We start from the raw sequence: 25,548 nt of genomic DNA, 5'->3' as shown, positions 1-25,548 counted from the left end.
CAATACTAAAGTAATAACGTAGTCGACCACATGAGATTGGTCAATAATATATCCCGTGGAGTAGTTGTCTATTTGCTATTTCGCAAAAATATTTTGTTAGTTCTTTTGAAATGTTTGATTTGGTTGACAAATATCATCCATGTTTTCTGTTTTTCTTTCTTTCATGTTGTACATCAGCTTCCCCCAGGGGCAAGAGGAGGACATAGGAGGAGGAGGAGGGTGCTGTTGACGATGCAGGCCAGGACCGGGCAGGTGAGGGCTCCTTTGCTGGCCCCAGTAAGTTTTAATTTTAATATAGAGTACTTATTTTTTCCTAGCGTTCCTCATTCGATTTTTTCAAAATCGTCTTTTATCTTTTTGTAGACAGGATCTAAATTCTTATCCTGCCTCGACTATGACTCCGTGTGGTATTACTAGATTATTCTTATTAGTCTGTCTGTGTAGCTAACTAAGATTGCACATTTGGCATTTCCATTGGACTCCCATTCTAGTCAGCAATAGCTCTATGCACTGAGTGCAGTCCTCTGGGATTGTCCATATTGTCTTTTCAAGTATTCTAAATGTTTATGCTTTGACAATTGCCAACAATAAAAAGGTGAATGACCACCAAGAAAGAATAGGATACTACTTTACTTTTGGTTTGGATAGGAGGACAATCCATTCTACTACTGTTGCAGGGACAAATCTGCACAAACAGAACTATGGACACTAAATAATGCATTGCTTAGCTTATCAATTATAATAGGTGCTGTTAGACTTTCCACATACCTCAGTGATAACAGACTTTGTAGTTGAACCCCCCATCTCCTTACTGACTAGATAGTGTGGCAGAGTCATATGGCTGAGATACCCGCCACCCCCTCTCAACACAATCCCCAAGGATGGGAAACCGGAAACGGTTCTGAACTTTTGGAAGGCGGGAGGGAGTGACCCTCCCGGCCGTATTTATTAAAATATGAAACAAAATCAAAAACATTAAAATAACAGTTTCATATTATGTACAATTTCATTTCCACATTACGATGTTTGGCTAACCTTAACAGATCTCTAATACAAAGGTTCTCCTAGCCGAACTAACATCCTACAAAACATTTGACTTGAAATTGTACATCCTAACGTTAAGGGCCAACGGCAAGGTCGTAACCGGTGTCAGATCCCTAAACCAGAATACCCCCCCTCACTTGTGAGGGGAGCGACCGCACAGAGGCGTACCTCAAGTGCATCTACCAATTTCCCTTGGACTTGACGGGGGCCCCAATGAACTCGACGCCATTTAACGGTCGTCCGAGGACTCGTGTGAGGTGTCTAAAAGGTAGCGTAAACCCCCTCCCGAACCCCACACAACTTACCCCATCTGCCGTCGCAGATGTCCTGGCCCCGGGAAATTCCCCAGGAGGGCCCGTAGCCCCTCCTATCCAGGAAGGGGCCTTGACCACTTTTCCTTTCCTTCCGGCGGCCTATCCTTAGAAGGGACCGCCTCCCCGTTGAGGGGCCAATGGCCACCTCCCCCGAGCGCTCCCATCCGTAATGGGTGACGCCCCCCCATAGGGATCTTCCAATTACTGCTCACCGATCATGACCTTACCGCCCGACCAAAATAAATACGACAATTTACCTAAATTACTAAATTACAAAACAATCATAACTATTACAAGCATGATTACTGATCAACACTAGTGCAGAATTACTTTATTTGAAAAAACATACTGAAAATGACCATTCTTTATTGCATACTCAAAATATCACGACAATCATCACAACCTGCAAGAAATAGAGTTACCACATCAAAACTTTATTCAAAACAACTAGCTGTCCTCAGGGGCTGGTGGGTGGGTCAAAATTGGCTCTTCGTTCCGTCTCGAGCTCACGTGCAGCGTGGAGGTGCAGCTTCAGAGCACAGGAACAAGAGGATGCTTTCTTGGCTTGTTGCTCCTTTTATCCGTCTTCGGGCGGGCGTAAACCCGCCCTCGCCTGCCTCCGAGGGCGTGGCCGGCCGCGTCAGTGTCTAGGACAACCCACTCCAGGGCGGGAAAAGGCGCGCCCCGGCTACGCCGCTTCGGGCATACCAGCCGAGACTCGCCTCCCGCCCAAGATGGCTTCCCGGGGGGATCGTGGTACTCCACCATACTTTCGGGGGGACCGAATGGTCGCCCCTTTCCATATGGCTGAGATACCCGCCACCCCCTCTCAACACAATCCCCAAGGATGGGAAACCGGAAACGGTTCTGAACTTTTGGAAGGCGGGAGGGAGTGACCCTCCCGGCCGTATTTATTAAAATATGAAACAAAATCAAAAACATTAAAATAACAGTTTCATATTATGTACAATTTCATTTCCACATTACGATGTTTGGCTAACCTTAACAGATCTCTAATACAAAGGTTCTCCTAGCCGAACTAACATCCTACAAAACATTTGACTTGAAATTGTACATCCTAACGTTAAGGGCCAACGGCAAGGTCGTAACCGGTGTCAGATCCCTAAACCAGAATACCCCCCCTCACTTGTGAGGGGAGCGACCGCACAGAGGCGTACCTCAAGTGCATCTACCAATTTCCCTTGGACTTGACGGGGGCCCCAATGAACTTGACGCCATTTAACGGTCGTCCGAGGACTCGTGTGAGGTGTCTAAAAGGTAGCGTAAACCCCCTCCCGAACCCCACACAACTTACCCCATCTGCCGTCGCAGATGTCCTGGCCCCGGGAAATTCCCCAGGAGGGCCCGTAGCCCCTCCTATCCAGGAAGGGGCCTTGACCACCTTTCCTTTCCTTCCGGCGGCCTATCCTTAGAAGGGACCGCCTCCCCGTTGAGGGGCCAATGGCCACCTCCCCCGAGCGCTCCCATCCGTAATGGGTGACGCCCCCCCATAGGGATCTTCCAATTACTGCTCACTGATCATGACCTTACCGCCACAGGCCGGATAGTTGACCGGCTATCCGGACCCCCCACAACAACTCCTGCCTAAAGGTCATGTTGTAAACTCTTTAGCCAAGCTATGAGGTCTCCTATGAGTAACTCATTCCCCACCCGGGACAAATGAACCCCATCTCCCAAATACATACTGTCCCCTTTGATACAACCATGCGAAACAGAATGCAGTGTACTTGAACGAAACAATCTACTCAATTTGTTATTTATTTTCTTTACTGAATGATTCAGAGCAGAAACCGAAATAGCCCCCCGCCACACTTTCCGTGGGATCATATGGGACCATGCAATTGTGCACCCTGGAACTCTTCTTGCCAACCAACTTACTGTGGAAAGCATTGCCTCAAGAAGAAGTCGTCTACCAGTGGCCACCAAATCGTTGCCCCCAAGATGGACTATGATTATAGACGGCGGTGACCTTGTCCGCCCTAACAAACCCTCGAAAAAGGATTGAAACTGGTCAATACAGAGCCCGCCCTTTCCGTAGAAGGACACCCTGTACCCGTATTCCCCAGCCACGTGAATCATGTCACCTGCTTTGAACACGTCCGCGGCATGCCTCACGTATGAGTGGCCCACGACCCACACCTCCTTTTTCGCAGCCGGTGATGTCTGACCGCTGGTCCCCAGGTGTCGGGTCGACTGCACAGTCCGCCCCGCCTCGTAAGCTTGCGCAACTGAAAACCAAACAAAAACAAGAAGCGTGAGTACATCATTACAGCTTCACAACATGTGCAACCGCACATACCTTTTATAACAGTTCGAGGACCAACGCCCCACACGTTTTACTTCTTCTACACTCAGACCCCTGGCTGTAGCTTCAGTAGCAGCCCCTATCCGAAAGGAATGGGTCCCGAACTCGCCGGGGTTCAAGCCCGCGGCCGAAATCGACATCGCAAGCACCCGCTGGAACTGAAACCTCGTCAGTGGGGTGGCGTCAGCGTGTCTCAACAAGGTCCCCCCCCATGATGCCACCCTTTGTGCTAAATATTCCTCTACGCACACCACAGGGCACATGGAAGACCCGGGGATCCTCTGAATGATTATGCAGTCCCCATTTGCACCCTGATCGGTTTTGGACCTAACAAATGAGACTGTCATCGTCTCCCCCCTGACCTGAATGTGCTCCCGGCACAGTCCCCCCATCGTATCCTGCTTGTTCTTCGCCACCAATTCGCTTACCCGCATAGCCCCATGGAATGCTAGCGCAAATGCAGCTCGGAATAACACTGCTTCGTACTGGGATGAACACGTTGCCGGGAGTACGGACAATAACAGGGTCAACCTATCCAGACCTATCGGGTGCCTCTCATCTACTCTGCGACCCTCAAGGCGTTGCCACCCACGTAGCGCTTTCTGCACCACAAAAGACGCTGTCGGGTCCTGGATCCCATAAGCCCTTGCCATAAAGGAAATGGCGGCCCGATGCCTCTGGGCCGTAGCTACTGATTTGCCTGCCTGATGTAAAGACAGCAGAAATCTTACGACAAGCTCTTCCTGTCCCCAAAGCTCCCCCCCAGCAGAGCCCAAAAAGGACAAATAGGAACGGAACGCCCCTTCATATGTCTTCCTTGTCCTGGGTGCTAAACTCTCTCCCACGAGGTTTTGTAGTTCGGGGCACCGAGAGACCAGAGAGCTTCGGGAAAGGGTGCTGCCACCGGGTCCGCTGTGGGCAGAAAACCCCAGAAGGCCTGCATACGGAAACGAGAAAGCGCATCAGCCGCTTGGTTCAGTACCCCCGGGACATGTCTTGCCCTAAAGAGCACATTCAACTGCATACACAATAACACAATTTCTTTGAGCAGTCTCAGAATCCATTTGCAACGTGCTGCCTGACTATTGATACACTCAACCACAGTCATGTTATCAGACCAGAACACCACAGAGTGATCCCGAAACCCCTCCGGCCATGTTTTCAAGGCCACCAAAATAGGGAAGAGTTCAAGAAAAGCAATGTTACTCGTCAGCCCGCACTCGTGCCACCATGACGGCCATTTTTGAGCCGACCATTGTGTACCAAATATAGCACCAAAACCTACACTCCCCGCCGAATCTGTCCAAAGCCCCAGCTCCTCGGAGGACACCGCCGGTTTGTTCCAGACAATTCGACCATTGAAATCCGCCAAAAATGCCAACCAAATGCGCATGTCCTGGCGAACCTCTGCCGAGAGCCTCGTGCGGTGATGTCCTTCCTTCAGGCCGACCATGGCTTGTGCAATCGAGCGGGAAAAGGGGCGTGCCATTGGCATTACTCTCAGGGCAAAATTCAACTGACCCACCACCTGTTGCAATTGATGCAGGTTTACTTTTGTCGCACGAATACATGTTTCAAGGGATGTCCTGAATTTTAACACTTTTTCCCTGGGTAATCTAAAACAACCTTCTTCCGAGTCGAGCTCGATCCCCAGAAACTCGAGCAAAGTTGAGGGACCCACAGTCTTACCTGGCGCCAATGGCACACCGAATTGATTCATTAAGACACAAAATTCATGTAAGGTCTGTCCACACTCAGGATCCCCGGCTGCCCCCAAAAACAGAAAGTCATCGAGATAATGCATAACATGCTGAAAACCCGTCTTCCTTGTGAATACCCATTGCAGAAAACAACTGAACTTTTCAAAATAGGCACAGGATATCGAGCACCTCATTGGCATACATCTATCCATGTAATAGCGACCCTGAAACATAAAACCAAGGAGACGCTGATCGTCTGGGTGCACCGGGAGCAACCGGAACGCTGACTCGATGTCTGATTTTGCCATCAGCGCCCCGGGCCCCAGGCGATTCAACATGGCAACGGCCTCATCGAAAGATGCGTACCGCACCGAACACACTTCCGGCTCTATCGCTTCATTAACGGAAAGACCACGTGGGGCTGACAAGTTATGTATCAGCCGAAACTCACCCGGGTCCTTCTTGGGGACCACCCCTAGAGGGGAACAAACAAAGTTAGCAACCGGTGGCAAATCAAATGGACCGGCGACACGACCTCGAGTCACCTCCTTCCCAATCTTTACCTGTACCACCGCCGTATGCTGCAAGACCGATAGTTGATTCTTACAGTTTGCTACACCCTGAAAATCCCCCACTGGGATGCGGAAACCATATGAAAACCCGTCTCGCAACACCCCAGCGGAAGCATGATCCGGGTATTCGTTGAGCCAAGGAATCATTGCCATGGTATCAATCGGAGTAGGTAAAGGCGCCCCTCGGACTATTTCAGACCTGTTTGGCGCTTCCCCTACCACCGTTATCACCCGTTTTGGCTCTGCACATGGACTCAGGATGGGATGGCTGCCCACACCCCCCACATTCATGTCTGAACTTGCATGACCCCTGGGGCCTCGTACATTTTCCCCTGTTAAAATTCCAACAAATCCCCTTTTTACCTGCGTTGCCACTCGGCTTCGAGTGGTACTCGTTACCTGCACCCGTCCGAAAGGGTGTCCCAGAGGATTGGCGGGAAGATTCCCCCCCGTTACTCCCTGACAATGGCACTTTTAACATTCCTGAACTCTCCATTTTTTGCCATGAAACGGAGTCGAAACAATCCCAAGTCAGAACTGGGTCGTGCTCCTTAGCTTTTCTAAAAATATTGTCATAACAGAACCACTGATTGCCCCCGTACGATACGGAATACTCCATGATACGTGACTGGTAAATAGGCAACTCGGTCAGCAACTCGGGCCTGCGCTCGCCCATGATGGAGGTAAAAATGCCCCACGCTCTGCCCCAAGTACCTATGTTCTCATCAACCTTAAAGGCGGCCATTTTTGCGCGCCAAACACCCGGATGCATGAGCTCCTTTTGGCTCTTAACATGCTCCATCTCGTAATGGTCGGTAAGCAAAGAAAAAATGTTCACATACTTATTCGCCCAAATCTTTTCCTTAATTTCCAGTGGAACGTGCTGAGCCACCTTCTCCCTTCGTGAAGGTACAGACCCCTCCCCCGCGATCGGCAATGGCCGCTTACCTGAACCAGATGCTGCATTTGCCGCGGAACTTGGGCCTGTTGCATTTTCCGCCGCCGGAACTGGCGGGGTAACAGAAGATGGTGCCTTCGCAGCCTCTCTAGATTCCCGCAGTTGTCTCATTACTGCCCGGGCGTCGTCAGCCGTGGTGCCCTCACTATCTTTTCCCAACCACGCTGCTAATTGTGCCGCTAACTCGGGAGGCTTATCTTCCCCGGTCACGGGGATCGGATGCCCCTCCTTCGGAACCGGGGTTGGCTCCTCCAGTGGGGTATCGGGAACCGGGGTTTCCCCCCCAAGTGCCCCCCTTTTAGACCTCTTGCCTCTCCCACCAGGGACTACTCCTGGCAAAGCTGGTCCGATGACTCGCTTCGGTCCTCCCTCCCCGTTCTTAGCCGCCATCTGCTTCTTCAAATCGGCTACCTCCTTTATGAGCATGCGGAGCATCTGATCGGTACCGACCCGCTTTCCGACCTTCTTGCCTGGCATTCTCAAACGAAGATATCTGTAAAACAAAAAGAAAGATTACAACGCTCAAAATTGGCTCTTCGTTCCGTCTCGAGCTCACGTGCAGCGGGGAGGTGCAGCTTCAGAGCACAGGAACAAGAGGATGCTTTCTTGGCTTGTTGCTCCTTGTATCCGTCTTCGGGCGGGCGTAAACCCGCCCCCGCCTGCCTCCGAGGGCGTGGCCGGCCGCGTCAGTGTCTAGGACAACCCACTCCAGGGCGGGAAAAGGCGCGCCCCGGCTACGCCGCTTCGGGCATAGCAGCCGAGACTCGCCTCCCGCCCAAGATGGCTTCCCGGGGGGATCGTGGTACTCCACCATACGTTCGGGGGGACCGAATGGTCGCCCCTTTCCATTTAGCTCCCAAAGTCACCGATGGCAGAGGCACGGACTTATGCTTGCAAAAATTCCAAAACCTTTAGCTCATCCACTCTAGTCTGGAGGACCAAAAACCACAGAGTCTATTTGAGTTTAAAAGCTTTATTAAAAGTAAACACATTTATTGAAATCAAGTTTGGCATAAAAGTAAACGTTTAACTGGAAATGGAAAAGTGCTTAGTGCTGACGATTAATTGGACACATTTCTTGTGGTCGAGCCGAGCTCTCACCTGGTTTGAACTTGATCCTGCTCGTGTTCTTAGAAGTCAAGCTTCTGTCTGTTAGGAGAAAAAGTGGTGTGTGTTAAAAATAAAAAGCAAGCATTCATCAGTTGTGCCAAAAAGTGCTGCAAGACAACAGCCTTCCCTGGAAAAAGGGACATTTTTACTTTACAGTAGACAGTCACAAATTATTAAATTGTATACTGTTTTTTTCACATTTCTTTCTTCCTCCTAGACCAAATATTATATAGTAGTGAGTGGTGTATTCTAACATTATTAAATGTACTTTGTAGGTGGAACATCTGGAGGCGGGGCCAGCGTCGAGGTGGTGGTGGCATTGGACGAGGACAACTCTGGGGAGGAGGCGGTGGAAGTGCCGGACAAATCTGTGGGGGATGACACGGTGGTGGTGGGCAGAGGTAAGCTATACATTCCTTACTCATTTGAGATTGAAGACTGCAGAGTGTGCTTTCTGCACGGGTGTATTATAAATAAACCCGGTAGTAGCCTCCTCTAAATGTACTTCGACTTAGCTGTGAAGTTTTTGGCGAGAAGAATCCCAATCAGATCTGAGGTGAACTTGATGGAAGGGATGAACGAAAAGCGAAAGAAGGGTGTAAGTAAGTGTGGAAGGACAAGGAATGTAATGATGACTGGCAAAGAAGAATGATATGTGTTTGCTTGGTCCCCGAGGTGGCTGGGAAGGAAAGAATATGGTATGGTGCATGGCTGGGTGAATGATGAAGCAAGGATGGGTGTAAGGAGAACAGCCTGGGTGGGTGAAACAGAAACTGTATGTGTGCATATACTTTGAATGGATGGATGCCTGGATCATTCATGGTACTATCTGACTCTTAGATAGCATATGTGTATCTAGAGAGAGTAGACGGTCACTGGATGAACTAAGTGTTACTTTGAAGAGCATGTAACACCGCACCCGCACGTCCGTTCCTGTGTAGGAAAGGCAAGGAAAAGAAGTTGTAATTTTGTCCAAATACTACCATGAATAGTAGCAGTAGTTTGTATTGCAACTGCAAGCACCGCATATATCTGGTTATTACGGTGGACACTCCCTACCTCTCTTAATAACCTTAGTTTAGTAGTAGTATGTCATTCATGTGTGGGGGTATCACTGTTCACTCAATAATAAGCAAAGCACCTAAAGTCATCCCATATGTCATCAAATACATCCCATGTGAAGTGATAGATAATCAGATTATTTAGCTTCTTTATTTTCCTTTTCTAATACTCATTTGCACTGTAGGGTGAAAGCTAAATTAATTAAGCAGTAGCCCTTTTAACAGAGTATTCTCAGTGCCACCCGTAATAGAAAAGTAAGAGCTTCACCACCTGCATGTACTGGACCCGTACAGTAACGCAAGTCTGTCTCACTCACCATGGTGTGCGTCTGTTTTTCTCGGGTGCAAGTTCACTGCGCTGGCATTATGCCGGCTTGCATAAGATAACGTACCAATTTTCCTAAACAAGAGAGAAGAAGAAGAATAAGACTGGTGTACTGTCATAGTCGACTGTAATGGAAGTCCATAGTGCTTGTAGAATTTGTTCCTTAAACTCCCACTAATGTTAGAGCAAGGATGAAGAAGTCGGAGGTTACATAGATACTGTCCTCAATAGTTATGCACTGTGCTTTCAATTTGCTACTTGTACTGTGACAACTTTCTGCTCAATAATTTTGTGTTAATCTTAAGGAGCATTGGTTACAGACTATGTCTTTCTTTCTTCATGTAGTTGCTCCTTCCAAATCCAAGACACCATCAAGGAGGAAGGAGCTGGCTCGAATGGCCCGGCAACGGAGGCTGGATGCCACTGTTGCTGAATATCGGCGGCTGGTGGCCCTGGAGGAGGAGGAGACGCAGTCTGGTACAACAACAATGTCCACGGGGACAGCTGCATCCTCCTCCGTGCGGGCTGCCAGCCAGCGCAGTGCTCCAGCGGTACGGAGCCGGGCTACCAAAGCCCAATGCCAACGCCGAGCAGCAAAGACAGCAGCTGCCCCCCACAGGATTTGCAAGGCACACCGGCACCGCTTATCCCTCAGACTGTCCTACCTGGAGCAGGAGGTCCTGAACTATAGGAACTTGGTGGAGGGCCTCCGCTTCGAACTTGCCACCCTCCGCAAGGAGCATGATGCCCTGGCTGCTAAAGCCAACAGCACCCTGCCACAGTGTCCCTTGCCCCTTTTTTAGAGACTTTTGGGGGGTGGGAATTGGGAGTTGGGTTTTTGGGGGACTTTTGAAGGACAATCGTTGGGGTTAGGGAGGGTCTTGCGGGAGATTATTTTGTTAGGGCTATAAAAATATAATTTTTGAAACTTTATCTGACCATACCTGTTTTTTACTGCTTTTGAGTCTGGTGGGTGGGGTTTAACAGTAAGTTTGTTTTCCTGAATAGTCCTAGGACTTTAGTAGTACTACCGTCAATCTCTCGTCTCTCCTAATACTCCATTATACTACCTCCAACCAAACGCCTATCTTACCTGTAATTTCTGTTTGCAAGTAGGGCTAGGCCCAGGGCTGGCTCCATGGGAAACAGCGAATAAGGTTGGCAATCCTGGGCGGATAAAATTTCCTCATAGCGGTGGTACTAGTGGTGTGACACAGTGGCAGTTGCATGCCTATGAAAAAAAAGAAAATGAAATCTGGTTTGTCCTCCTGAGCAATACAACGGTACAATAGAGAATATAGCAGGTGACAGTACACTAGAACAGTGCCACATTGTAGCCTAAGAAATGGTAAAGTATAAGTACTAATTCGGTTGAAGTTCTTTGACATTAGCCATGGGTCTTTGTCAAGCAGAGTAAGAATATATCCTCGGATTTCTTCACCAGCCTGTTGGTATCACCTTATCCTCCCCAGCAAGTGTGTGGATTTATTGCTGTAATTTAGTCACACATCAATCAAAACCACACAGCCCGGGGGAAGAGGGTTAGGGTTTGAAAAATGGATGGGTACGGGGGTTTTTGGGAAAGGTTTTGTGAGACAAGAAAAAATAGCACAGCATGGACAAAGAATTGTGAACATAAACAAATCTTTGGGTACAAACCTATCCATCAATCTTTGAAAGTGCATGCACTACTGCATGCATGTCAGTGAAAAGTAAGTAGTACTTTCGACAACTGTGGAAGAAAGAATGCGACAGTACAGGGCGTGTGTGTAAATATTGATAACTATATTCAAGATAAGGTCTCTGTTGCCAGATACCTGAGAGCCTTGCTGGTCACTATATATCCATTCAATCACAACACTCAATGGGGTTGGTCTGGAAGGTATAGTAGATAGAAACAGAGAAATTGCTCTTTTTCTAGGTGTCCCCTCACTCACCAGGGTTGCCCCTTGGTGACATGCTTCATCATTGGGGCCATCCCAGTCCTCTACGGGCTGGGGCGTGCTGCGACTTGCGAATTACGTAGGAGCACTTACAAATGACTATGTGTGGTGCAGATGTGATAGTGGAGTGGACTAAGTGATGTGTTAAAGGATCAATTTAGAAGCAGAGAGAGATCCAAGAGATGCAGTCACAGTCCTAGAAAAACACAATGGATACTGTATCTGTATGTTGTTGTAGTTGTCCTGTTGAATTTGGTAAGTAAGTTGCATGCAGAAAAAAATTCCTCTTATTAGCGGCACTCCTCCATTGCAGCTGACGCTTCGTCCATCGATGTTAGTCACCACCAGAAGACACCCTGTAAAAAAAGCACAGCATGGACAAACAATTGAACATAAACAAATCTTTGGGTACAAACCTATCCATCAATCTTTGAAAGTGCATGCACTAGTGCATGCATGTCAGTGAAAAGTAAGTAGTACTTTCGACAACTGTGGAAGAAAGAATGCGACAGTACAGGGCGTGTGTGGAATTATTGATAACTATATTCAACATAAGGTCTCTGTTGCCAGATACCTGAGAGCCTTGCTGGTCATTATAAATCCATTCAATCACAACACTCAATGGGGTTGGTCTGGAAGGTGTAGTAGATAGAAAAGGAGAAATTGCTCTTTTTCTAGGTGTCCCCCCACTCACCAGGGTTGCCCCTTGGTGACATGCTTCATCATTGGGGCCATCCCAGTCCTCTACGGGCTGGGGCGTGCTGCGACTTGTGAATTACGTAGGAGCACTTACAAATGACTACGTGTGGTGCAGATGTGATAGTGGAGTGGACTAAGTGATGTGTTAAGGGATCAATTTAGAAGCAGAGAGAGATCCAAGAAATGCAGTCACAGTCATAGAAAAACACAATGGATACTGTATCTGTATGTTGTTGTAGTTGTCCTGTTGAATTTGGTAAGTAAGTTGCATGCAGAAAAAAATTCCTCTTATTAGCGGCACTCTTCCATTCCATCTGACGCTTCGTCCATCAATGTTGGTGACCAGAAGACACCCTGTCCACTGCCTGCCTGGCGGATGCTGAATTGCGGCTCGCTAATGTGAAGCCTGACTCCATCCTTTTTTCCCCATTGCACAGACTGAAACCCGGCCTGTAAGTATTCAACGAAAAACAGGAAGTGATATAATATTACAACACCACTGATAAATAAATATAAGGTATGTAGGCTGTGGAGTGCAAAAAGTCACACTTTGATTTTCCTAGTAGACAGTACAATATTTTTGACAGTGCGTACTCTGTCTGAGTCACCTTTTGAAGGTTAAATAAGTATGGGCAAATTAATGTAGCGGATCTTTCCCCTCAAGCTAGGTGTACTGTAAACTGTGTTTTAGAACAAAATTAGATCTTCCCAGCAGTGCTCCCACCCAGACCCTTACTAAAGCCAGTCGCAAAAATGTAGAAGACCCCCAATCAAATCGCAAAAAACGAGGCCTAGCAGAAAACTGGTGACAAAACGTACTTTGAAAGTAAAAGTAGGCCCAAATACCCCCTTACCCACCGTGGATTGCATTCAAACCACTTGCAAGCAACCAAGCAAAAGTATCCATCCATAGCCAGCATCGCTCCAAGACTCGAAACCCCCACCCAAACACATGCAATAGAAATACTGCTAACCCTAACGAACCCTAAGTTAAGAATAGTGGCAAAGGCTTTCTTTAACTATGCCAAATCCCCCCTTTCCCACCATGGATTTTCTTCAAATGACTTGCAACCAAAATTACACATTCTCACGAGTGCTCTAAGACCCCAGAACTCAGTTGCAAAAATCTAGAACACCCCGAAACACATGCAATCCTGCTGCTAGGGCTAACCCTAACGAACCCTAAGTTACAAAAAGTGCCAAAAGGCTTTTCGGCGTGGATTTTGTCCCAACCACTTCTACCCGGTATTAGACCTTCTAAGGAATGGCCCAAGACCCGCCAACCCACCTGCCAAAAAGCATAACACCCCCAAACAGGCCAAAAGCAACATCTCCTACTTACCATATTTCTCGGCCTTCGGTCCAAACGCGCTGCGTAGCTAGGCCATAAGTCCGGTTTGCCACCACGGATTTCCTGAAAAGCAAATGCAATCAAGATTAGAGTGTCCCAGCAGTGCTCACAGACCCCGAAACTCACCCACAAACAGACGGAACCCCCCCTAAGAGCACCTCAAAGGCAAGCAAGTCAGCAAAAACACACAAAAAATTCCGCCTCGGATTTGGTCCAAACCACTTTTATCCGGTATTAGAGCTTCCCAGCAATGGCCCCAGAGCCGTCAACTCACCTGCAAAGAGGTAGAACAACACCCCCACAAGTGCTGAGTCTTTCTTCATTGGGTGTAAACCAGCCCTCTGCTTTGATGGAAATAGGAGTCTGGAGGAGGAAGATAGAGGAGCATGGTCTTCTGAACTTGTGAACCTGAGGAATGCAGACTGCGGCACCTTCAAATCAATTAGCAAACAAGTGAAGACAGTTCTGCTGATGGGCTTGTTTTTGTGATTATCTGATTAAAGTTTGAATTATATTAACTGTGCACAACAAAGAAAGACAGACACACAGGCATAAAAGTGAATAAGTACGAAAAAGAAAGTTATTGATTCGTTGTCTCATTTTCAGGGCTCGGTATCACGGTCCGTGAATAAGAATAAGGCTTCGTCATCATACTCTGCGAAGTCAGGCAGGGTGAGGTCAGTGTCACCTGACAGAGAAGAAATTCCCTCATCTATTTTGCTGTCCACCTCGTCTTCATCCGGCGCGCTTTCTCGTACTCTGAAATCTGGTGGTATGAGGTGCTGATTCATCTTGATCATTGTTAACCTCTCCACTTTTTTGGGCAAGAGGCGGCTCCGTTTGGAAGTTACAATGCCACCAGCAGCACTGAACAAACGTTCAGAAGACACGCTTGCGAGTGGGCAAGACAAGTAGTTTAAAGCCAGGTTGGTGAGCTGTGGCCACAATTCTTTTTTCCCATGCCAATACGCCAATGGGTCAGCATTAACATAGACCTCTGTTGAGTCATTCAGATAGTCCTTGACCATCGAATCAAGGTTCTCCTCCAAGGTTCCTCCACTTTGCTTAGCTGTTGCTGTGACCTTTTGAGAACCAAACCCAAGCTGAGCTAGCCAATCCTCTTCAGCCTCCAATGTTACTGTTATGTCTGGTGGTGCAGATGATCCGTTTGCCGGTCTCTTTAACGGCTGAGAGGTCACTTGTGCCGCAGCCACAGGTGCAGAAGTGGATTGTTTTGACTGGGGATGGCCTGCTGATGCTGATGTACTGCCTTTTCCTTCAATTTGCTGCCGTTCTCTTTCAAACCTCTTGGCTGAGGAGGCTATCCACTGTTTGTACTTTGTAACATCTTCATCAGCAAAAGGAAAGAATGCTTGGCCTGCCAGCGCCTTTTTGTAGCGTGGATCCAGAATGACTGCACGCGTGAAGAACTCAAAAGGACGAAGCATGTGTGTCAGGCTTTTAACTATGTTCCATTGCGCCGCACCCATCCTCAGGTCCTCCTTCTGAGCTGTACCCTGTGTTAAGAAATAGTGATCGAGTACCGTATACTGCTCATACAGACGCTCAAGCATGTAGAAGGTTGAGTTCCAACGTGTTACCACCTCCTGGATGAGTGCTTTCACTGGCATTTGACGTTCATATAGCAGGCTCCTCAGATGCTTCCGGGCCTTAAAAGAATGGCTGAAATGGTTGCACATTTTTCGGCAAGTCTCCACTACTCTGTACGCTGCACTGTCTTTATCACCCAAGAATTTTTTTACAACCAGGTTTATGCAGTGCGCCAAACACGGCACTCTGAAATAGTCACCCAGCTGCATGGCCTTAACTATATTGGAGCCATTGTCCGTGGAAACATAACCAACCTGGCGTTTTTTTGGGGACAGCCAGTCAAGGACCTTTGTGTTGAAGACATCCAAAATGTTTTGTGCTGTGTGACGTTTCTCCAAACCAAACATGGCTAGTGTTGCATGTTTCCGAGCAGCTTTAAAAACAATGTCCGGGTCAACACCTGCGTTTAGCTTTGCTTTAGCCCCTGAAAAAGAGACCCAGTGTGCAGTGATGCACATGTAATCAGCGCCTGCGCCACTGGTCCACATGTCTGTTGTCAGATGTATAGTGTGAACAGCACTCTTCTGCAAAGCTGCCCCAATCACCTACAGAACATCTTCATGTACGGCGGCTAGGAACCTTCCATTTAGGGCAGAGCGCTGCCACTAATTCTAGAAAACCAACCCCTTCTACAAAAGAAAAAGGGAGAAGGTCCAGAGCTAGCATTTTAGCCAGCTTAGTGTTATACAGACGCGTCAGTGGGTGGTTGCGTTCATATTGCGCTTCTGTAAACAACATCTTTTTAATGTTGCCCTGGACCAAGGATTTACGGGATGATGATGATATCTTCGACCCAGTTACGCTCACTGATGAACTTTTTCGCATTGATGTCTTACTCTCTCCCACACTCTTAGTGTGGCTCACATGGGGTGTGCTGCTGACAGGGGTACTGGGTGTAAGTGAAGTGTTTGAATCGTCTTCTTCCTCCTCGTCATCATCAGATGAAAAATCAACGTTTTCATTACGTGCAATTCGGGCTTCCTTGACCGCATCTAGGTGCGCAAGCCATAGGACAGCGTGCGTTCTCCTAAGATGACCTCTCTGGCCTCCGGTACCATAGTTGGTACCAAACTTGCCACGACTAACTCGAAGCTTACAAATGCTACAAATGGCTACGTTTTCCTTTTTTGGGCAAACACTAAAGAAGTCCCAAACTGGAGACTTGAAATGTCTTTGGGGGCCGGAGGAGGCGGCGATACTGGTGGTGGTGGTCCTGCTGCTAATGCCAGATGAAGTGGAGGATGTGGATTGCCGAACTTCAGTACGTTTTGCACTTTCACCACCACTAATTGAGGTCGAGGTGGATGGAGGTCCCTTCTTGCGAGAAAGAAATATGGAAGCGGTAGGTGTTGGTGTACTAGTTAACTCCAAATCTAATGATTGTTGTGTTTCCATTTCCATTGCCTCCTCGTCGACATCATCATCACGCTCAGCAGCTTCTCGGGATAGGGTCAAAATGTCTCTTTGCTGCATGCCCGCTGGGGCTGCAGTGACCTTTATGATGACTGGCTCGTCGTCATCGTGAGAGGCTTCATCAGCAGCAGTATCCCTCACTTCTTGTTGAGCCTCATCACACTCCATAGCTATGAGTTTTTCGACGACCTTCCTTTTACGCTTAGGTACCTTTGTCAGATCATGGTGTGCCTCACTCTCAGACGGCCGTGGTGGTTCCCAATTTTCATCCAGTTCATCAGAAGGAGGTGGGCTTGAAGAAGATGTAAACAACCCCCTTGATCTTTTCCTTGCTAGGGATGTGGAAGACAATGAATGATCATCAGGAGGAGTGGCTTCCAATGATACCTCGGCTTGATTGTCGATTTCCTGATGTGCCCCTACTTCGGGAGGAACAACTATTGTGGGCTCTTGAGACCCTCCATGCACCTCTGCTTGCGCATCTCCTTGCGCTGCCTCTCCTTCCACATGTACTTGGGCTTGTACTTGCACATGGTGTTGTTGTTGCGGCTGTGGTTGTTCAACACTTGTCAGATGAGTTACAACAACCTGTGTTGATTCAGGGACATTGCTGCTACTTTCTTGCGATGAGCCAACATCACTGGTCGATGGTGATTGGAGAAGTACACTGACTGCCTCTGAAGCACTCAAGGGCTTTGACTTAAGTTGGCGTGGTGGTGGAGGCACTGAACCCAATGGAGCGGGGGTGCTGCTCCCAGCTTGGTCCCCAGCAGATCCTGCTGCTGCTGCAGGCGTACTTTTTTTTTTGCTCCCAAAAAACGCGGCGGCCGGCACACCAGCCTCCTTGGTAACCTGCTTCTTCTGCTTCTTACTAGCAACTTTCTTGCTAGAGGAGCTACGGAGACCTTTTTTTGGGGCCATCTTCTTCAGAGCAGGTCAGACAGCAGGCCGCAGTTGCACGAATTGTAGAGTTGTCTGAGGCCAGACGTGACGTCGCATGACGTTATGCTGCACACACACACCGCTGCAGGACTTCTTCCTGGCACTGGTGGTTCTCTTGAGTCTTGTGCAGCTAAAAGCAATGGAAGACAGAGGAACATCAGTTCAGTTATACACCCCAATTTTTTTTTAAAAAAACTGAAAAATCAGCACAATCCCATGCCCTCCATGATGCTTACATTCAAGACACCCCACAGAAAGACTAGGCACATGCAACACTCACTAGTCACTACCCCTGGTGAAAAGGCCACAACAACAGGCCCAAAAAACGAAAATCACAGAAAAATCAGCACAATCCCATGCCATGATCCAGCCCCTCCATGATGTTTAAATTCAAGACAACCCACAGAAAGACTAGGCACATGCACCACTCACTACCCCTGGGCATAACGGATAAAAGCTAGGCAAATTGGGTGCAGGCCTGAGAACACTGCCTGCATTCAAAATGGCCCCCTCCATCACAGCACATGGCCAGGGCCTGTAGCAGCACTCAAAATGGCCCCCAACCACATGGCCTGCCCATCCAAAACAGGCCCAAAAAACGAAAATCACAGAAAAATCAGCACAATCCCATGCCATGATCCAGCCGCTCCATGATGTTTAAATTCAAGACAACCCACAGAAAGACTAGGCACATGCACCACTCACTACCACTGGGCCCTGGGCATAAGGGATGAAAGCTAGGCAAAATGGGTGCAGGCCTGAGAACACTGCCTGCATTCAAAATGGCCCCCTCTATCACAGCACATGGCCAGGGCCTGTAGCAGCACTCAAAATGGCCCCCAACCACATTGCCTGTCCATTCACAACAGGCCCAAAATACGAAAATCACAGAAAAATCAGCACAATCCCATGCCATGATCCAGCCCCTCCATGATGTTTAAATTCAAGACAACCCACAGAAAGACTAGGCACATGCACCACTCACACTACCCCTGGGCCCTGGGCATAATGGATGAAAGCTAGGCAAAATGGGTGCAGGCCTGAGAACACTGCCTGCATTCAAATGGCCCCTCCATCACAGCACATGGCCAGGGCCTGTAGCAGCACTCAAAAGGGCCCCCAACCACATGGCCTGTCCATCCACAACAGGCCCAAAAAACGAAAATCACAGAAAAATCAGCACAATCCCATGCCATGATCCAGCCCCTCCATGATGTTTAAATTCATGACAACCCACAGAAAGACTAGGCACATGCACCACTCACTACCCCTGGGCCATGGGCATAATGGATGAAAGCTAGGCAAAATGGGTGCAGGCCTGAGAACACTGCCTGCATTCAAAATGGCCCCCTCCATCACAGCACATGGCCAGGGCCTGTAGCAGCACTCAAAATGGCCCCCAACCACATGGCCTGTCCATCCACAACAGGCCCAAAAAACGAAAATCACAGAAAAATCAGCACAATCCCATGCCATGATCCAGCCCCTCCATGATGTTTAAATTCAAGACAACCCACAGAAAGACTAGGCACATGCACCACTCACTACCCCTGGGCCCTGGGCATAATGGATGAAAGCTAGGCAAAATGGGTGCAGGCCTGAGAACACTGCCTGCATTCAAAATGGCCCCCTCCATCACAGCACATGGCCAGGGCCTGTAGCAGCACTCAAAATGGCCCCCAACCACATGGCCTGTCCATCCACAACAGGCCCAAAAAACGAAAATTACAGAAAAATCAGCACAATCCCATGCCATGATCCAGCCCCTCCATGATGTTTAAATTCAAGACAACCAACAGAAAGACTAGGCACATGCACCGCTCACTACCCCTGGGCCCTGGGCATAAGGGATGAAAGCTAGGCAAAATGGGTGCAGGCCTGAGAACACTGCCTGCATTCAAAATGGCCCCCTCCATCACAGCACATGGCCAGGGCCTGTAGCAGCACTCAAAATGGCCCCCAACCACATGGCCTGTCCATCCACAACAGGCCCAAAAAACGAAAATCACAGAAAAATCAGCACAATCCCATGCCATGATCCAGCCCCTCCATGATGTTTAAATTCAAGACAACCCACAGAAAGACTAGGCACATGCACCACTCACTACCCCGGGTGAAAAGGCCACAACAGGCCAAAAAAGCTAAAATCACAGAAAAATCAGCACAATCCCAAGCCATCCAGCCCCTCCATGATGTTTACATTCAAAACACCCCACAGAAAGACTCAGTGCACCCACCACTGAGTACCCCTGGGCAAAAGGCCCCAAAACAGCCCAAAAATAGAAAATTCCAAAATTGTAGTTGCAGCAACTGTAATGCCCCAAACAAACTTACTTGTGAAATTTCTAATCCAAAAGTGATCCAAAGAAAGTCAAAAAGGCCTCAAATCCAAATATCCAGCAGCATCCATAAAAAGTAATCCTTCCAGCTCCAGATCCAAATGAAAAGTGACCAGGAGATGGACAAAGCACTGGGAGGAGCCTGCTGGACAGGAACAGGAAGTTGAAGACTGTGGGGCACTTCCTTCCTCCCACCCCCACCCCCTCTCCAAAATGGACTCCTCGCAAAAAAAGTGCAGGCAAATGTCAACCTAAGGAGTTATTCAGATAAAAATCATCAATTCAAGAAGGTTTATGCTGCTTGCTGGTGGATTTCTTGTGCAGAATTGCAAATTTTATATTTTCGCGTGTGCGAGATTGTTGCTGCTCGCCGTATCTCAAAGCTCGCAATTGCGAAGTACCGCGATACGTGATCACGGCGTACTCGCGTTGACAAACTCTTGTTGTAAAAGTTGGCAAGCCGCGATTACGTAATCGCGCTTGCCAAATTCCCGCGGGATCCCGCAGCAAGATCCAAAATGGCGCAGCACTCGCAAAATATTAAAAAAAATAACTCGGCAAACGATGAATGACGGGAAGTAAACGCCGCGCGCCGCAAAATTGTATCACCAAGAAAAAAAAATCTGCTGCGTGCGAATTCGCGGATTTTGCGGGAAATTTGCAAATCTCGCGGATTGCGAATTTACAGAAAATCCGCAAAATCCGCGAGCGTAACGGATTTTCCGCCCATACTTAGTTTCTACCGGCCAAGCGCATCCTTCAAAAGCATTGGGTCTCATACTCCCTGGCCTATCCTGCTAAACTGAGGGTCCGTCAGGGTGCCCAGACACTCATCTTCCCTGACCCGCGGGAAGCCATGACCTTTGCCAAACGACTGGATAGAGACTCTCGCTCTTCGCCTCCCAAGTCCCCACTTGAAAATGATGGCTGCCTAAAAGACAATGACTAACTGTGCGGTCAAATGAATTTTGTCACTTTTAGCTATGTCTGCTGATGCCTCTGTTTCACTCAAGCTTGGCCACCCTGCTTCTTTGCAGGGGTGTCCACCGAGTCCTGCCATACCCCCACCGGGATGATTCCCATCGTCCTTGCCTTTTTGCCCCTTCCCAGTTGTGGGTCCCTGGGGTGGAGTGGGTGGGTTGCTCAGCCTGATTGGGGGGTTGGAGTGGGTGTGGGGTGGTGGTTTTTCTGTTGCTCAGCGGTGGGGTGGAGGGTGCAGGGGGTTGTCTTATCTGTGGGCTCTGCGCAGAAACTGGTCTGTGGGTATTGGGGGATCTTGGGGTGGTTCTGTTCCTCTAGCGAGGTGGTGGCTCTGTTTTGCTACCTTTCCATTACGTCATATTGTCTCTGCATGTTCCATTGTAGACGCTGTGCTGTGCTCGAGGTTTTGTCTTTCTGATTTTAATGCAAGGTGCTATATTATATGTCATGTATTTGGCTCATCGATGTGGCTGTTTTCCTTTTACAGTTTGTCAGTTGTATTACACCGGCCTGACTGCGGCTCCCTCTGTCCGCTTCATCTCCTTTGCGCGCTGGCGACCGCCCTGGGATGAACCTCGATTCCCTTAACTGCCTCTGCTCTTGCACTCCCCAATGGGTCTTTCGTTCCCCTCATTGCAACCAAGTGTTGGGCGCGACTGTGTCTCCTGCTGCTCGCCCTGCGTAGCGCTGCCCCCTGTCTCCCTTCCCATTGCTAATATAACCTGTTGGACATGGAATGTCCGGGGCCTAAATGATCATCGCAAGGCTCGCTTGACGCACACCCATCTACAGCGCCATAGCGTGGACATTTGTCTTTTACAAGAGACTCACTTGCTCATCGGCTCGGTTTCCAGGCTCCGCACATGCTACTGGGGGGAATCCCACTCATCCACCTATTCATCCTATGCCAGAGCAGTCTCGATCCTGTTGCGCCGTGGCCTCCCTTGGCAGACCTCCCTTGCCCTTATCGACCCGGAGGGCAGATACGTCATTTTGCATGGTCTCTTGCTCGCTCAGCCAATCACCATTGCCGCGGTATATGGCCCGAACTCTGATGACCGGAGTTCTTCCACCACATCTGGCATTTGATTTCCTCCTGTGGTCCTGCAACCGTGATCTGGGGTGGGGATTTTAATGTTACCTTCTCCGCGACACTGGACCGATCGGGCTCTCACCTGTCTCACCCGCGGCTGCCACTTCTCTTTCTTCCATTTTGGCTGACAATTCGCTCTTTGGCATTTGGCGTCATCTTCGCTCTGATGCCCGGGAGGGCACTTGCGTTGCGGGTGCGAGAGGCTGTTGGTCGAGAATCGACTTCTGGATCACCTCGCCGGACGTCCTGTCCTGGACTATTGATGCCACCCATATGGCCCGCACTCTCTCTGATCACGCGCCTGCCCGGCTTCTCATCCGACCTCCTAACTCTCAGCGACGGGCTTTCACCTGGCGTCTCTCTCCCAATGCCCTTAGGGACTCTGTATTTTGTGACGAAATTCAGACCGCCATAACTAACTATTTCGAGCTCAACGCAGGCTCCGTTGACTCTGCCTCTACACTTTGAGAGGGGTTTAAAGTATTCCTTCGGGGAGAATGCATCTCCAAGCAGGCGGGTGTTCTCCGCTCTATCCGCTCCGCGCTTGCTAAGTTGGAGGGGGAGATTCAGGACCTAGATGCCGCCCTCGCGAACGGCTCTAGCCTCAACACGTTGGCACTACTGCGCCAAAAACATTCAGAATTTCCAGACGAGGCCGACCGCGAGCTGTCCTTCCTGGGGAGGGAGGGCTGGGCCCACTGCTTCGGTGAGGTGGACCGCCCGGGGCGGACCCTTGCCAACCTGCTGCGCCCACCGCGTGCTACTTCCTACATTATGGTCCTCAGTGATGGGGGACCGGATCGCACCACTTCCTCGGAGGAGATCAAGTCCCGCTTCCTCGCCTTCTATTCCCGTCTCTATTCTGCGGGCTCCCCTCCCTCTCGGGAGGAGTTTGACCGATACTTTGAGTCCAACGCCCTAGTCTGGCTAGCGGATTATCACCTCAAATTCCTCGATGAGCCCTTCTCAAAGGAAGAAATACTGTCAGCCATTAGCGGCCTCCCAGGCGACAGGGCATCGGGCTTGGACGTCCTTCCAGCTTCCTTTTATAAAACATTTGCCTCCATCCTGGTCCCACATCTGGCTGCCATGTTCAACGAGTCCTTTGACACAAGCACGCTTCCGCCGTCTCTCCGCGAGGCCTCGCTGAGCCTGTTCCTCAAGCCCGATAAACCTGCCGACCGGTGTGATTCCTACCATCCCCTCTCCCTTATCAATATAGACAACAAAATCTTCACCAAACTGATTGCTTCTCGCCTCATTTTATTAATGCCCACCATTGCCCTCCCCGACAAATCTGGCTTCATCCCCGGTAGGGCCACCTCCCATAATCTCCGTACCATCTTTTTCGTTTTGCATCAAATTAACCCTGACCTTCCGGCCGTGGCTGCACTGCTCGACGCCACAAAGGCGTTTGATACCCTGGAGTGGCCCTTCCTTTTTTATATTCTGTCGCGTATGGGTTTCAGTGCTCACTGTCTGCGGAACATTCGGCTCCTATATACCAACCCCACCGCCCGGCTTCGTATAAATGACCAGGTGTCTGATCCCATCAGCATTACTCGTGGAACTAGGCAGGGGTGCCCATTGTCGCCCATGCTTTTTGCCATTGCCATCGAACCCCTAGCCGCCCGGTTGCGGCAGCACCACACTCACAGGGGTATAGGCTTTTCATCCCACTCCCTCCTGGTCTCCATGTATGCAGAAGACGTAACTCTTTACGTTCGCCATCCCCAGGATAATCTCAGTCCCCTGGGGCGGGAGGTTATCTGATTTGGTGGGCTCTCGGGCATTCAGGTCAACTGGAGTAAGTCCGTGGTCTTCCCCCTGACGGACGCCACTCTCCCGTTTGTGCCCGATTTTCCTTTTGAGTGGGCGTCTGGCCCTACGCAATACTTGGGCATTTGGCTGAGCAGGGACCAGGACGAACTCTGGAGATCCAATTTTGGCCACGCGGTGGACTGGTTCAAGTCTAAAATCCCTCAGTGGAGCTGACTGCCGCTGTCCTTGGCTGGTCGCATTGCCATAGCCAAGATGGTGGTCCTCCCCAAATTATTCTATCTTTTCTCCAACAAACCTATCCCCCTCACTGCTTATTTTTTCCGCCGGCTCCGTTCACTGGTAGTCTCGCTGGTTTGGGCGGGGCGGCAGCCCAGGATTGCCTATGACATCCTAACCCTGCCTATGTCAGCTGGCGGGCTGGGTGCGCCAGATTTTCGTCTATACGCACTTTGCACTCAGGCTAGCTATCTTCAATTTGCTGGCCAGGCGCAGGGTTGCTATGTGTTGGGGCCGTCGGCCTGCCTCTGCGGTTGTGAACTGGTTGGAGGATGCCTCCCGTTCTCAGACGCTCCTTTCTGAACAGATCTCGACCTGTCGACATTTGGGGCCCCCTGGTCGCCTATCTCCTTTCCCGTTCCCCTCCTAGCGGAGCTGCCTCCCCTGCGCTCCCCACCGGCCTTGTGCCCGCGGTGGCCACAGAGATGGCCAGTGTATGACCCCCTTTCTGCTCCTCCCCAGTGCCTTTGCTGTCCATCGGTTCCTCTTGACATTGCCTCTCCCGCGCTTCCTGCCGACCCCCTTTTGTACCGCTTTTGGCCACCACAAGTGTTGCAGGGTATGCTCAGATGTGAGTCCCTTGCTCAATTTGCCACTGGATTCAAGCAAGCCGGGCTGAAGACGGCTGGAATGCCAGAAACCGGTCCTCTGAAGCTTGTTTCCGGTCCAGGGAAGACATGGCTTGGCAGTTCGGGCTGGACTGTTCCCATGAGGCACAGGGTCAGACTGATTTGCATATAGCCATGTCTGAACTGGGGTGGCAGAGTGGGCTAAAGAACGGTGATGGATTAAACCCAGATCTTTTGACTGGGTGTGAGTGTCTGATTGATTCAGATGCTCCGTCCATCACCACCCCCTTTTGTACCGCTTTTGGCCACCACAAGTGTGGCAGGGTATGCTCAGACATGAGTCCCTTGCTCACTTTGCCACTGGATTCAAGAAAGCCGGGCTGAAGACGGCTGGAATGCCAGAAACCGGTCCTCGGAAGCTTGTTTCCGGTCCAGGGAAGACATGGCTTGGCAGTTCGGGTTAGAATGTTCCCATGAGGCACAGGGTCAGACTGATTTGCATATAGCCATGTCTGAACTGGGGTGGCAGAGTGGGCTAAAGAACGGTGATGAATTAAACCCAGATCTTTTGACTGGGTCTGAGTGTTTGATTGATTCAGATGCTCCGTCAATCACCACCCCCTTTTATACTGCTTTTGGCCGCCACAAGTGTGGCAGGGTATGCTCAGACGTGAGTCCCTTGCTCACTTTGCCACTGGATTCAAGCTAGCCGGGCTGAAGACGGCTGGAATGCCAGAAACCGGTCCTCGGAAGCTTGTTCCGGTCCAGGGAAGACATGGCTTGGCAGTTCGGGCTGGACTGTTCCCATGAGGCACAGGGTCCGACTGATTTGCATATAGCCATGTCTGAACTGGGGTGGCAGAGTGGGCAAAAGAACGGTGATGGATTGAACCGAGATCTCTTGACTGGGTGTGAGTGTTTGATTGATTCAGATGCTCCGTCCATCACCACCCCCTTTTGTACCGCTTTTGGCCGCCACAAGTGTGGCAGGGTATGCTCAGACGTGAGTCCCTTGCTCATTTTGCCACTGGATTCAAGCAAGCCGGGCTGAAGACGGCTGGAATGCCAGAAACCGGTCCTCGGAAGCTTGTTTCCGGTCCATGGAAGACATGGCTTGGCAGTTCAGGCTGGACTGTTCC

Source organism: Lissotriton vulgaris, chromosome 9, assembly GCF_964263255.1.
Source record: "Lissotriton vulgaris chromosome 9, aLisVul1.2, whole genome shotgun sequence".
Classification (NCBI taxonomy): domain Eukaryota; kingdom Metazoa; phylum Chordata; class Amphibia; order Caudata; family Salamandridae; genus Lissotriton; species Lissotriton vulgaris.
The sequence above is the reverse complement of the archived record's forward strand: the minus strand, read 5'-3'. Positions refer to the sequence as shown.